This window comes from Schistocerca cancellata, chromosome 3 (assembly GCF_023864275.1).
Source record: "Schistocerca cancellata isolate TAMUIC-IGC-003103 chromosome 3, iqSchCanc2.1, whole genome shotgun sequence".
Lineage (NCBI taxonomy): Eukaryota > Metazoa > Arthropoda > Insecta > Orthoptera > Acrididae > Schistocerca > Schistocerca cancellata.
Window position 1 is genome coordinate 334,098,798 of NC_064628.1, and position 15,673 is coordinate 334,114,470.

Here is a 15,673-nt window from a genome sequence, read left to right on the forward strand (position 1 = left end):
GCGCCATCTTTGGTAGTGCATCGGTAATGCTATTAAATGACACACAAATTTTATTTTATTGGGACTTAATTTAAATAGTTGTATAGGTATTGTTCTTCGAGTTTAGTGTTGTTTTGCCTGGTTTTCTCTCTTTATGTTTATTGACTTTTACCTTGTTAGTTACATAACTAGTGTTATACCACTGCATTGCCGAAGATTTCACTTACTACAGCTTTTGCAACGGAGTTTACAAACACAATATACCGTATACAGTCACGACACTCACTTCTCTGAAACTTGTTACCATCCTACACCTAGAACGACACTAGTGGGGAGAAAGTTTTAAATTATTTTTCTACTTATTAAGCGAAGTAGTTACCATTTTTTTGCGTTCCGTGTGTTATAAATTAACTTGATACATAAATGACCGTGTATGAAATGTAAAAACAGTCGAACCTCACTGATTCCCTGTCATAAGCGCCAACTTACGAAGAAATACATTCCTATATGTGTATAAATACAGCTTATACCGATGAAATTAAGAAAATGTAAACACATACTTGATGCATAAGAAGTATATATTTCTGTTATAGCCTGCCCTTATTATGATACGCTCTTTTCCTTGCCATGTAAAAATTTTATATGGACTGTAACGATTAGCACATTCTAGCACTTTACTCGACTTTCCAATGCACGAGTATTTTTTTACATATAACTACTCCTTGCTTTAAAGGCTACTCTGCTGAATTTTCTTATTGCTTGTGGCTCACATGTAATAACAATAGTGGAATTGGTTTCTTCTGGGTTGGGAAACAGTTTTATTACTTTTGACGCTCGGTTATCACGTCCGCATGGCTTTCCCATCAGCTATGGATGTGGTGGCGTATTTGACACTTCAAATAATGTAGGTATTGTATTCCATACAGTTTTACTACGTTTCACATTCACTGATTTTACTGGAAATGTAGTGAACAAAACTTCACGTTGTTGAGTAGTTATAGACGTCTTCTCGTCTTCCTGTAAAGGGTCAGGTCTTCTTATGTTTACTTGCCTTTCTCTTCAATAAATATCTGTAGATTACATGAGATTCGTAAATAAACTGTCCAGTAATGTAATGTCTTATACTTCCCGATGATCGTACGAAATTAAAGAAAGTCAAATGTTGCGACATTTTGTAATTTTTGTTATCCTTCTTATAAAAACTGTGTTAAGAATCAATATAAACGCTCCTATCCGCACTCATCCGCTATCGTATTCAGAATTGTAGCTTGCTGACCACTTGGAGCGCTGCTGCTGCGGAGTATTAGAATAATGAGCGAGGGTGTCGTGACTATATATATTATATCGTTACTTTTATTAAAGCATGTTGATAATTTTCTCTTTTGGACCGTCTGATTACAACTGAATGAAACACAGTTCTCGTGCCATTCGAGGTCCGCCTTTATTCTTTGTAAGGTATCTTCAGTGGCCTGGAATATGTACATATTTTTGTTTTTCAGTTTACATTTAGGGACAATGTATATATAGGTTATAAACAGTTCTTGTGGTTGTCTTTTCTGTGGCGTAGATGCTGTGTTACATGTTGTATTTTGGCGCTTTTCTTCTTCCAGTAATTGCCATTTGAGATTTTCTTCTTCAGATTTCACAGCACTAGGAACTGAACAGTCTGTGTTTTAATTTGTGTTGTCGACTGTCGAATATTATTGCCAAATAGCCGAATATTTGCAGTCAATGATCGTTTCAGTTGGACGACAGTACCCACTCCATTCCTCGTAAACACAGCCGCCATCTTTATGGAGCCGCCACCACCTTGCAAAATGCCTAATTGACATCCTGGATCCATAGCTTCGTAGCTCGAACCCTGCCATCAGCTTTTACCAACCGAAATCGGTACCCATCTGACCAGGCCACAATTTTACAATCAGATACATTCGTCGTACGTCTTATTTCTGCGGTTATTTTAAGCAGTGCTGCTTGTCTGTTAGCACGGAAAACTCAACAGATACGCCGCTGATTTTTGTCGTTAAGTGAATGCTATCGGCCACTGTACTGTCCATGGTGAGAGGTAATGCCAGAAATTTGTTATACGCAGCACGCTGTGGAGACAGTGGATCTCCGAATATTGAATTCGCTAATGATTTACGAATGGAGTGCCCCAAGCGTCTATCTAGATCTATCATTCTGCCTTGGAAGTCTGTTAATTCCCGTCGCACGGTAGTAATCAGGGCGAAAACTTTTTCGCACGAATCACCTGAGTAAAAATAACAGCTCCGTCAATGCACTGCCCTTTTACACCTTGTGTACGCGATGCTACCGCCATCTGTACATGTGCATATCGCTATCCATGACTTTTGTCACCTCAGCGTATAAACACTGTCGATTTATTTGCTTATTCGGACATACGGTAGCATTTTGTGGACCCCCAGACAAGTCACCAATGTTCGATAGCCCCTGGTCATCTTGACACCTGAGGGTAGGTTTGTTATTTCCAGTAAGAGTCATTAAAGCATATAAACCAGGTGTAAATGAATAGTAGGACACGATTAGGTACATAACCTTCTTACTGTTTTTATCTGGTTCGAATCACAGTAATTATCAACTAAGAGGCGCAGTCTTTAATTTTCTTCCTTCCTTGGGTCTAACAACTATATTTACAACTTAAAAACTACAGTAAAGCAATAAAAAAAAGCTATGTCGGGAGGCGTGAAGTCGAGATAAGCCTTCACCGTTAGATCTTTGGAATACAACTGTATCCAGACCATGAAATTAAAACGTTTCGAAACAAGAGATAGAATGGTTCAAATGGCTCTAAGTACCATGAGATTTAACATCTGAGGTCATCAGTCCCCTAGACTTAGAACTACTTAAACCTAACGACATCACACACATCCATGCCCGAGCCAGGATTCGAACCTGCGACCGTAGCAGCAGCGCGGTTGCGGACTAAAGCGCCTAGACCCGCTCGGTCACAGCGGCCGGCGAAACAGGAGACAGATAACAAAAAAGCACGAAACAATAAAGGATAGTTAACACGGGATAAGTATGCTCCTAGCAGACTCACATGCATGCGATTTACGTATCTACAATCTCTACGAGCTGGTTCAACAGTTTTTCTGCTAATCGATCTCATTCCTTAGACTTTTGCTGCTAAACTGCAACTTTTGAGGCAGCTGCTTGCACTGCGGAACATTTTCTTGAACGTATCGCTGCACTTCGTTGTGCTACTAATGTCCCTTTAACAGAGTTTAATTTTCGACGATCTTGTTCTGACCTACAATGAGCAACATCCAGTTATTTAGCATCACCACAAACCATTCGTGTCATAATCTGGGTTACTGATTTTGTAGTCTTTATCCGAAATCATTAAAGAAGAGCAAAAATTCCACTCTGCAGAACAAAATCCTAGTGTCGCCTGAGGCACTACGTTGCATTTCACATTAAAAAGCTCACAGGAAGTTCAAACATAATGGAGCTATCATTGACGGAAGCTTATGCTCTTGACGTCTTACGAGTCCTTATGTTTTTGTACCAGGTTACCTTCCCCATACTAACAGCATATTCCTGATTTTTTTAAAATATCTTAATGGGCGTCTGCAGTGTTTCCGGATTCTTCCATCCTGTTTTTTTGGTAGGTATGAAATACTTTAATTTATGATATAATCGTAGGATGTTATGCCGGCAGCAAAAGTAAACCAATCGACGAGGATGCTACCAGCGACACTGATAACATATAGGATGAGGAGACTCGGAATGCAGCTGTGAAAGTGGTAGTGGGTGTGGAGGTGGGAGGAAGCGTTAGTCAGAGTGAAGAATGACCGAGAAACAAGCGAAAATAATTATTCTGAATACGCAGAAATAAAAACGCCACGGCGACTCAATGACCTACAAAGGCACAAAAATTCCGTAGCAAGTGGATGCAGTAGCGGAACTTCTTCTCCACTGCGACAGTCTACGAAATCTTCATTTCGAATGTACAAACCAACAACTGTACCTCGATCAAAACAGACAAGGTAAGCAGTAAAGAAGCTGAGCAGTCCATACTACTTTCTCGAATATCAAAGGACTACATAAGCTCGCCAATCACTGTGTAGCATACCAAAGAATTACATTCTGCAAAAACAGGATGGGGTGTTTAACATTGCTATCTAAATGGATGCGAGACAGAGATTCATAGGAGGAATATTAAGGAAATGCAGTTCATCCACAAAGGAAGTGTCTTACGAGATGTGGGACCAGTACCAGATAGAACTGACAGAAGAGATTGAGAAGATCAAACGAGACGTGGTGTCTTTCGTCGTGGGATCATTTACTCGTTGCGAGACCATTACAGAGATACTCAACAAACTCAGTTGCCATAGACTGCAAGAGGGGCGTTGTGCATCACGGAGAGGCTTACTACTGAAATTTCGAGACATTAATTTCCAGGAAGAGCCGGACAATATCTGTCTTACTCCCATTCACATCTCGCGAAATAACCAGAGTGAGAAAATTCAAGAATTTATATTTAATACAGAGGCTTGCCGACAATCTTTCTTCCCGCGTGCCATACGCGCATAGGAAAGGGAGAGAGAGAGTGGGGAGAGGGGGGATTTGATAATTGTACGAGAAGTACTCTTCACCACACACCGTCGGGCTGCGTGTGGAGTGTTGATGTAGCTGACGCAGCGAATAAAGTCTAACGCTGACTTGCGATGGGAAGTAACGGTTTTTTGACAGCATGTCATCTGCAAAATTTATCGATTTCTTTGCCTTGACTTTTAGCGCTGTAATTTCTTAAAATTACATTGCTAACTGAACTGTATTATTATACATCGATAATAGTTATACCTCTCACTGAGATAATGAACGTCTTTTTGACAAGCCGTTTTATATCCCAAAGTTTTGCTAGAAACTTAATGCAACTTATGAAAAGATCTGAAGAATGAAAACTGAAAATGATACCTGTATCTTTTAGCGTAAGTGTAAATGTCTTATCTGCCACGTTTGTGTTTAAAGGTTGTTAACCTAAAATACCTTTTAAGGTCAGACGAACTATATATACTGTATTGGATTGGATTGTTTAGGGGAAGAGACCAAACAGCGAGGTCATCGGTCCTATATGTACTGGTATGTATTAAAGGTGAACCGTTCACGCTATAGAAATTACTTGAAATAAGGTCGAACATGACTGTGTATACCAATGGTGCTTATTTTGTTCCCAGCTTCTGATTTGTAACAACTTTCCATCTTTCATTACTCAGATTGTCCTGGAAAAGTGTTGTCAGAAGTGTCTGCTCAGATCACATTTCGCCACATTTTATGTAAGTGCATGTGAGGTGAAAAAGTGGGCGGATATTTGTGAAAAACTGAGTTAAAACAACGCACTATTTAGCACTTGATTGAGACACCAACCAGGAACACGTAAAAGGACGCAGAATGATTCAGACGATGCATAAAACTGTGTAACAGAAAAACTGCTAAACTTCAGGAATGTAAGGAAATTTCTGTTAGCGCAATTAATTAATTAAGTCCCCAGCAACTATAAAACCTACGAAACCAACAAAGCACAAGTGTAGCTGTTCTGTATGTGGTAGTATGACTCAACGCACATCTGGCACGGTTCTTCTTCAACAAGACAAGAATTTTTAAATAGCAATTATACTGACGTGATAAAAGAAAATTACAAATACCATAATTGTGCAAGAAAACCAAAATTACACTCTAATACAAGAACACAAGCCAGATGCTTTGTTGACTGAACCTGTAATGACACATTGTTCAGGACACACAAATAAATAAACAACATAATATTTATTACCTTCATATATAATGACGAAAAGCACTCTGACCATTACAATATCTCCATTGGAATAACATCTGCTATCTCTCCCATCAAACCACTGCATAAAATATGGAACAACACTCTCCACTACCACATCTCACTCTGACTTCACGACAAGCAGTGTCCACCACAACTTCTCGGTAAGAACTGCCTGTCGCTGCGTCTCAATAATCACTGCCAGTGGAGGCGGCGGAACAATACTCTCTGGCGCGATTTCTGGCGCTGTGGCTCAGTGTAGCCACCTTTCATATGCCCCTCCTCCACGGGCTAGAATTTGATGGTATTTTTGCCAGCATTGGTGGTGAAAATACCACCAAATTCGTCAAAAAAAACACAGACAAAAATAAAAGATAATATTAATACGTAAAGATCATATAACTAGATAAAATTTTGGCTTTGCACTGACCTTCCAATAGCCTAATATATAAAATACACTAAGCAATACAAATTCTTTCATACATGTGACTTTACATAATAGTTTACACAAATGTCATGTGGTTAAACAGTTCAATCAATAGCGTCAGCAATGACGAATATGTACAGGTAAGAGTCTCATAACTTTTCACAGACAGTAATACACAAAAAATCAGTTTATACAAATATTCACAACAAGTAGTTGACAGTTCCAGCAGTAGCACCCAGCACTGTTGAATAGGTGCTGCAGCAACAAGTGACATCATCTCAGTAGAAGCAGTTCATCAGTGGCACCCAGCAATGTCGAGTAGGTGCAGACTACAACAGGTGATATCATTTCAGTAGAAGCAGTTCATCAGTGGCACCCAGCAATGTTGAGTAGGTGCAGACAGCAAGAAGTAACATCATTTCAGTAGAAGCAGTTCCATCTGTGATACCCAGCAATGTTGAAGAGGTACAGACAGCAAGAAGTAATATCATTTCAGTAGAAGCAGTTCCATCTGTGGTACCCAGCAATGTTGAAGAGGTACACACAGCAACAAGTCACATTTCTCAGTAGAAGCAGTTCATCAACGGCACCCAGCAATGTTGAGTAGGTGCAACAGCAACAGGTGACATCATCTCAGTAGAATCAGTCCATCAGTGGCACCCAGCAATGTTGAGTAGGTGCAGACAGCAGTCCATAATATTCACTATCACTGCTCACACAGTTCATCAGCAGAAATTAAACATGTCCTAGTGGCACCAATCATGTAGAAAAAGTACAAGTAACAGTCCATAATTTCACCATCACTAATCAGACAGTTCAAGCATGAACAATAGTTTGATTGCACATACAAATGCTTTTACAATGCTCTTACACTAAACATACAAATCATAACAAACACACAAATGATGTCAGATAATTGTCATATTAACTATTGCAAGTACACCAACATCAGTAAACCTATAATATTTATGGGTGTCAGTGCAAGCCACTACAAACAAATAAAATAATATTTAGGAGATAGGTGGGTAGGATCAGGAAAGGAAAACACACAAAACACACTCACTCATCTTTCATCCACATTAAGTACTACTGTGTAATTGGATAGTGTTAACTGTGTGAATCCACTTCTGTCAAAATTTCATGTTCATCATGTGTATCAAGTAGTAGTGACAGCAATGTATAACAGTCAATAATAGTTAAGTCAACGTCATAGTCATCATGTCAAGACCAATGTTTGCCAAGCCAGAACAAAATGTACGGTTGCTGAACAACTGTCAGTGTGCCAAGATATGCAACTTCCTCTCTCTCCAAAAAAAAAATGTACATACTGCTTAGTGATTTAACAAAGTGTGTGTAGACAATCTTCCTTCCATTTTAGTGTTCTAGTCTGCTATCTTCATCCTCCTTGTTCCATATAGACCAACAACAACAAAAAATATGCACCTCACTTATTTTACCTCTTATACGGTTGCTGAACAACTGTCAGTGTGCCAAGATATGCAACTTCCTCTCTCTCCAAAAAAAAAAAAATGTACATACTGCTTAGTGATTTAACAAAGTGTGTGTAGACAATCTTCCTTCCATTTTAGTGTTCTAGTCTGCTATCTTCATCCTCCTTGTTCCATATAGACCAACAACAAAAAAAAAATATGCACCTCACTTATTTTACCTCTTATACACCATAACTCCAATCAACTTCATATAATCTCAATACCTCCATAATACCTCTTCAATACGTCGATACATATAAACCTTATTGCCAGTATCATTTCACTTCCATAACAACTCTTTCCTCTAGTCAGTCTCCTCGATCGAGTACAGATAAAATCCTAATGCAAACCTCCTCATCCCATACAATCCGAAGACACACTGTCAACACACAACCTCTGTGTAATCCATCTGACCTAAATCTTCTACTCATTATGAATTATAAACAAAGAATGCATACATGACCTCTAACAGACTTAGTTCGAATAACTCTCAGTAATTAAGTACGATTACGGAGTGTGAATAATCCTAATATTTCACAGTGTGTACACCACTTCAAGAATTATGGCAAACAGAAGCAAACATGTGGAGTATTTCTTGTGTCAAGTGTCACTTCCTATTTCAATTGCTCACGAAAAATGCAGTGTAATAACTGTGTTGGTATGTCATGTCGTTAGCTTCCTTCCTATTGGCATACATTTATACAGCTTTCATAAAACCTCCAGCTCATGTGACTTCTATGAAGTTTCTTGTACTAATGTCGTTCGTCGAATTATAGCAGTTCATTTTCTTATCTTAAAAATATAAGGCACTGACCGTAAGCAAGGAAAGCAATAGCGAGTAAATATACCAGTAGTGAACAGAATGTCAACAAGTGGATATAGCACAATTCTTACAACGAGGCTCTGCCAAGCGAACAACCTGTAACTAGTACCGTAGTGTAACCTAAACTCTATGTTTGTACACTGTACATCAGCATTGCTATATACCAAATTAAAGTATAGTTATGACAACAAGCAGAAATGTGTAAATGTGCAATCCATACGCATAGCAGTAAACATATATCTTACGTACTAAACAGGTCATTAGCATCGTATTTTAATAAGTAAACATGAAGGCGCAAGCAGATAAATCACAAAGTATAACTTACATACCTAACCACATCAGCACAATTAATCGGGTGACAATTATAATTTAAATAAATAGGCACAGCAGGCACATAATTAAAAAATATGACATCAGTGAAAAAGCAGTGCAGCCAAGCGATGCATAATATACACAAGTTACAACTCAGTTCATTAAAAATCATTGTCAAATCAGTTAATGTACGCAAGCACGTCGCTTCACAAGCAAATTCATAGAACATGTAATTAGCACAAAGTATGAATCACGTAATTGCGAGCAGCAAATTACGTCTAAAGTACGTACCTAAGTGGAAATATGTTACCTGAAAAATAAACTCAATTAATAATTACCTTTTTAGTTTATTACTTTCTTCTTCGAAATGACATTTTTCCTGAAATTTTCTCGATAGCAAGTCGTCTTAACGTCGGACACGCACAGAATTTACCTGAAGTTCTTAAATATTTTATAGAACCGTATCCTGAAAAATACTGAATGTTAATAACAGAATTCATCAAGTCACTATAGCTTTATACTGAATTTAGTCGGAGAAATTAGACTGTGTATTTATTTACGGCTGTCAGTGCATTCGCACTGAGCGCTCGATCAGCTGTAGGCGCGTGACGTAGGAAGTGATTGTTTGCGGTCAACGACTGCCTTGTGCGGCGCGCAGACTTGACTGTTGCTTTGAGTATATGCCGCCGCCAAAACACAGCGCGGTATCCTTGTACTCTCCGTGTGTTTACATACAACTGTTAGTTTCTCAAAAGTATGTCATTCCTAAAAATTTTTTCAAAAGTATATCATTCCACAATAATTTTAACGTTAGATATATGATGTATTCCCTTAGAGCGTCGTGATTTAAGAGTTTCTACTTCTACAGTGTTATCATGAATAATTTTGCGAATTCTATATGGGCCGTTATAAAGCAGAAAAAATTTGCGACACAAGCCTTTTCCTTTGTGAGACAATCGATGAGACTTAATTAGCACCTTCTGACCAACTGACAAGATTTTTAAACGACCAGGACGCTTAGCAGATTTCTCTCTTCTAGCAGCCGCAGATGCAATATTTTGTCGAGCCAGGTTGACAACTTCAGAATGCCGCAGTTTCCGTGTAGGCGGAAAAGGAACGATTTCAGAATTGCGATTTGTCGGTGCTTTGTTTTTTAATATCAGTATAGGTGGTAAAGAAGTTGAGTCGTTAGGAAGTTCATTCAGAATGTTTTGAAAAATATGAAGATACTGATCCCAAGTTCTGTGATTCTGATGACAATAAAGACGACACAATTTATTGATTTCCTTCATCCATCTCTCTGAAGCGTTAGATTGGGGGTGAAAAAGTGAAATGAAAATTGGTTTAATTTTACGACGCTGTAGAGTACGAAGCCAAATTTTAGAACGAAACTGTGATCCATTATCTGATATAATCTTATCAACATGACCCACTTCTTTAAGAAAATGGTTAATGAAAGCATTAGATACTGAACGAGCTGTTGCTTTGCGTAACGGTGTAAAACACACATATTTTGATGTCAACTCCACTGCTACGAAAATGTACGCAAAACCATTAGTAGATCGAACCACTGGACCGAACAAATCAACTGCAGCCATGTCCTTTAATTTTGCTGGAATGATAGGAAACAATGGTGCTCTGTGAGAAACTGTCGGCGGCTTAGCCTTTTGACATAATTTGCATTTGGCAAGAACAAATCGAATACGTTTTTCCATATTATTGAAGTAGCAATTTTCTCGTAATTTATGAAAGCATTTTCTGGGACCAAAGTGTGCATAACTGAAATGCGTATACCAAATCAGCTTATTAACCCACTCATCAGGAATACAAACTAACCAAACAGAGTTGTCGACCGATTTTCGTTTAAAAAGAATGTCATTGCGAACTAAATAATGCTGTCTAATCGCTACGCTTTCCTTTCTCTTCCACTTCTCCTTAATGTCCTTCCAGATTGGATCCTTATTTTGCTCCTTAGCGATGTCCTGGAGCGAAGACGAAATAAAGTTCTCAAACGCAACACCTTGAATATACATCAAACAATAATTGTTTTCCTTGCAGTCCTCTTCAGCACTTTGTTTCAAACCCATAGGTGCACGTGATAAAGCATCAGCAACAATATTTGAAGAGCCCTGTATGTAAACAATACTAAAATCAAATTCCTGTAGGTACAACGCCCATCGTGACAATCTGCCGTGAGTTAATTTTGTTGACATAAGAAATTCCAGAGCTCGATGATCGGTGTAAACCTTAGTATGTCTGCCAAACAAAAATGTGCGAAATTTTGTAAAAGCCCAAACAACAGTCAAAGCTTCAAGTTCCGTAATCGAATAATTCTTTTCTGATTTAGAAAGAACACGACTTCCAAATGCAATAGTCTTTTGTACTACAACGCCGTTTTCTTCTATCTCCTGAAATAAATGTGCACCTAGGCCTTTGTATGATGAGTCCGTCGCCAAACAAAAATCTTTAGATAAATCCGGATGTGAAAGAAGTGGAGCAGCAACTAAAGCATCACGAAGTTGTTCAAATTCTGACTGAGCTTCCTCATCCCAACACCAATTAGATTTCTTTCCAGATAGTTCACATAAACGAGGTGTGGCCAAATTGTCCAATCTAACAAAGCGTCTAAGAAAATTACAGACACCAAGGAAACTACGAACATCACGTTTTGTGGTAGGAACAGCATAGTTACGAATTGCGTCTAATTTCTCTGGATCAGGAAGAATACCTTCTGTAGAAATAATGTGACCGAGAAATTTCACCTGTGAACGTCCAAATTCAGATTTTTCTAAGTTCACTGTAATGCCAACTCTTGCAAAGATACGTAATAATGAATCCAAAATATTGTTGTGCTCACTCCAAGAATGTTTAGCAATAAGAATGTCGTCAACATATGAAGTAATATTGTCACGAAGATAAACAGGTAAAATTTCATTTAAGCTACGAATGAATGCTGCTGAAGATACAGTAAGTCCAAACGGTAATTTCCGAAACTGGTAACAGTTACCAAAGGCTAAAAAGGCAGTATATTTTCTACAATCAGGGTGGAGTTCTATTTGCCAAAAACTTGCGCGCATATCGATCGTGGATAAAACTTTAATTTCATGGAAATGTTGAAGAAGTTCATCTAAATTTTGTGGGCGGTCAGTTTCAGGAATGATGATATTATTTATCTGTCTGGAATCCAGAACCAAACGAATTGACCCATCCTTTTTAAGAACAACGTGTAATGGGCTAGTATAAGGACTGACTGCAGGCTCAATAATGCCCTGATCTAACATGTACTGAAGTACATTCTTAACCTTGTCTCTGTAAGCCAATGGAATAGCGTACGTTCTCCCGCGAAATGGTGTGTGTTCTTTTACTTTAAATAAATATTGTAAGCCTTGTATAGTTCCTGTGTGATGACTAAACACTGTAGCATGTGAAGTCAAAATTTGGTGCAGCTCTTCTCTTGCAACGTCATCTGGCACTTCAGCTTTCTTAACCTTTTCATTAATTAATTCTTCGCTATTAATTATATCATCCATCGCGTCTCTGTATCTATTGTCATTGTCATGAATAAACACATTGTCGTCATAATGCTCAACGAAAACATCAGAAGTAAGAAACCTTAAACATTTTGTATCTGACTCAGATCTTGTTAAACACTCGAAAAATTTCAAACATTTCGGCATTCCGGCAACAGTCAAATTCACACTTCCTTCTTTAAAGTTCAAAATTGCCTTATGTGCGTTAAGAAACTCCATACCTAATATAATTTGTGTACTGAGTAATGGAACAATAATAAAATTAGCAGAAAATTCGTATCCTTGACAATTGAAATTTAGGTTGGTCTGTTGTTTAACTTCTACACCTTTTCCAGAAATCGCTCCTCGAATTGTAGTTTTAGAAATAGGTAACACAGGACTTACAATAGTCCTTTCACATATACGAAAAACTGATTCACTAATGACGTTCAATGGGCTCCCAGAATCTAAAACTGCAGTGAACTTATTCTTACCCACACATACTTCAATAACAGGATGTAAAAATGCGTCTACATTATTTTCCTTTTCGTCTAACAAAATGTCTCTCATGTCTTCCAGGCGTACGTAGTGTAAAGCCGTAGTGTCATTACTTTCTGAACCGTCTATATTGCTGCCAGAACCCGAAGCTGCTAGTCATTGTCGATTGTTTGCGTCACGTCTTTGATTATTCGCGTCATTTCGCGGATCCATTTCTACGATTTGCACTTGTCTCTCTGAAGTTCTGTCACGTGGTGGATGCCAATTAGGTCCCTCCTGTCTGTTAGATACAAATTCTTGGTTGTGTCTGTTATTAAAATTTCTGTTTTCCTGTCTGTCTGCATAACTACTTGTTGTATAATTTCGACTGTCACTTCTGAAATTATTGTTGTATCTACTACCCTGATTATTTCTGTAGTAAGAATTTCTATTACTGTATGAATAATTTCTGTCTTGGTGATACCGATTACTGTTTCCATATGATTGATCATTCCGGTACGAATTACCGTTGTTATACTTGTCTGTGTAATTTCTGTTAGAACATCTGTTATTGTCATAAGGCTGGTATCTATTGTCCTGTCTGTTACGTCTGTCATTGTCAAAATTACCCATATTACGCCCGTTCCGATCACTATCCCTTTTCTCTGAAAATCTATTGTAATTACTGTTACTGAAAAAGTTACAAGAAGTCCCGTCGTCGTTGTCATACTCAAGTTCTTGCAACAAAGTCTTAAAAGTCTCAATGTCGTCTTTACATCGTCCGGCTAAAGCAATTTGTCTTATGGATTGTGGCAGCTTAGTTAAACAAATGCGAATTAATTCAGTCGGGCTATAAGGGTTGGAAAGGAACTGATTCTTTCGAATCATGTCTTCAAAATATTCCGCTGGCGTGCGGAATTCAGACTGTTTGAAATTACGCTGCATGATAAGACTGTGTTTGACTCTGTCTTGTGTGTTTTCGGACCAATATGCCGATAGAAATGCATGATAAAAATCATTCAGATTATTACAATCTCTAACGAGTGCGCGCATCCGCGTCGCCGGTTCGTTTTCTAAATATCCACACATAAATTCCAGTTTGTGACTTAGTGGCCAATTTGGTGGAAGTGCGTACATAAATTGATCTAACCACGCACATGGATGTATGTCATTCTTACAATTGCGGAAGATCTTAAATTTCCGAACAGTCAAAAAGTGTTTATAGTCAAAGTTTTCGCCTCGTGGCGACAAAGACCTACCGCGTCTGTCCCAGTCCCAATGTCGATTATTGTCAAGTTCGCGCGCCTGGCGCTCTTTTGTTGCATCCCGTAAATGAAACAAATTACTTTCTTCAAACCCCTCTGGTATCTGTGATTCTAAATTTCTTTTGCCGTCTTTTCCTACGATTTCGCCTTCAATTTGTTTGACTTGCTTTTTTAATGCCTCAAATTCCCTTTTCACGCGTTCATTAAATTTTCCCTGATTTTCAACATGTTTATTTATGTTCTGGTACTCTTCGGTTTCTGAAAATGGCAATGGAGCTGTATCATCTGAATCTCTGTCCCCATTTAAGCTAAGACTTGTCAATCTATCTGAAATCTCCTCAACTCTTTCCGATAAATCACCTAATTGTTCTTTCTGTTTATTTACGTCTCCCGTAAGTGTCGCGACTCGGGTTTCGGTATTGTCACATTTAGTCGTTAACTGTTCACACTGTTGCGTTAAGTTATTTATTCTGTCATTTGGTACGGATTCCTCGATTCTCTCAAATATTTCTTTCTTATCGTGTGCACGTTGTAAATTTAACTCTGAAAATTTTTGTACTATCACGCGATCTCTTTCTTCCTGTTCTCTATCCTGTTCCCTTTGTCTAATCTCTACTGCAATTTATCTATTATTGTGAGAGTTCAAAATCAGTTGTACTTCTTCTCTGATTTCTTTCTTTAACTCATCTTTCATATTTTTGAAACATGTCCCTATTCGTGAGTCTAACCGTGTTTCCATTGTTCCCATTTGTGATCCCAGTGAGTCTAACCGTTTTTCCATTGTTTCCCTATCTGTTTTTAATTCAGACCGTAACTGTGATCCCAAATTTAATATTGCACTCATCAACTGCTCCATATCAGCCGGTTCGAAATTCTTTTCGCCCCTAACATTTCCCACAAAACTAACTTCCTTCTGCATAGCTGTAAAGCTATCTGTGTTCGATACTATTCCAGAATCTTCTATCGTCAATCTCGTATTCTGTGAATTTTCTGAATGAGAAAATTTTGAAATGGTTCCGGACTATTTTCCCGATTTATTAAATTGTTTTCAACTTCATTATTCATCACACTGTTCTCCTGTGTTGGCGAGTTCGCCATATCAACAATTTCGTCATTCTCACTATTCATCATTTTTGCCTTTTTCATTGATCGCGTAATCATTTACAAAATATACAAAACTCGTCACTATATGAAAATTACACACAATGACACTATCATCAACAATATCATTCACACGAAATGTTTCCCTCAAACACGATTGACGAACAATTGAAATAATTGCACTAAATTGTCAAACGCGTATACAAGACAACAAAAAAAAAATTTTGAAAAATACCATTAGAAGAATGACAATTACCAAATCTACACATGCAATATAGACTACAATTACTAAACTACAATTTACTACAACAATGCTACGGTCTACTATTTTTACAATCAGAAGATTCCAAGGGACGATCCTGGCAGGGTCGCCACGTGCATGGGGGCTTAATTATTTATAATGCAAAATATTTTTAGTTGCTGTCAGTCCGATTACGCAAGTCTCATAAATGGCTGGCCCTGACTAGTTTTAGTACGCAATCTGACTGCTTTG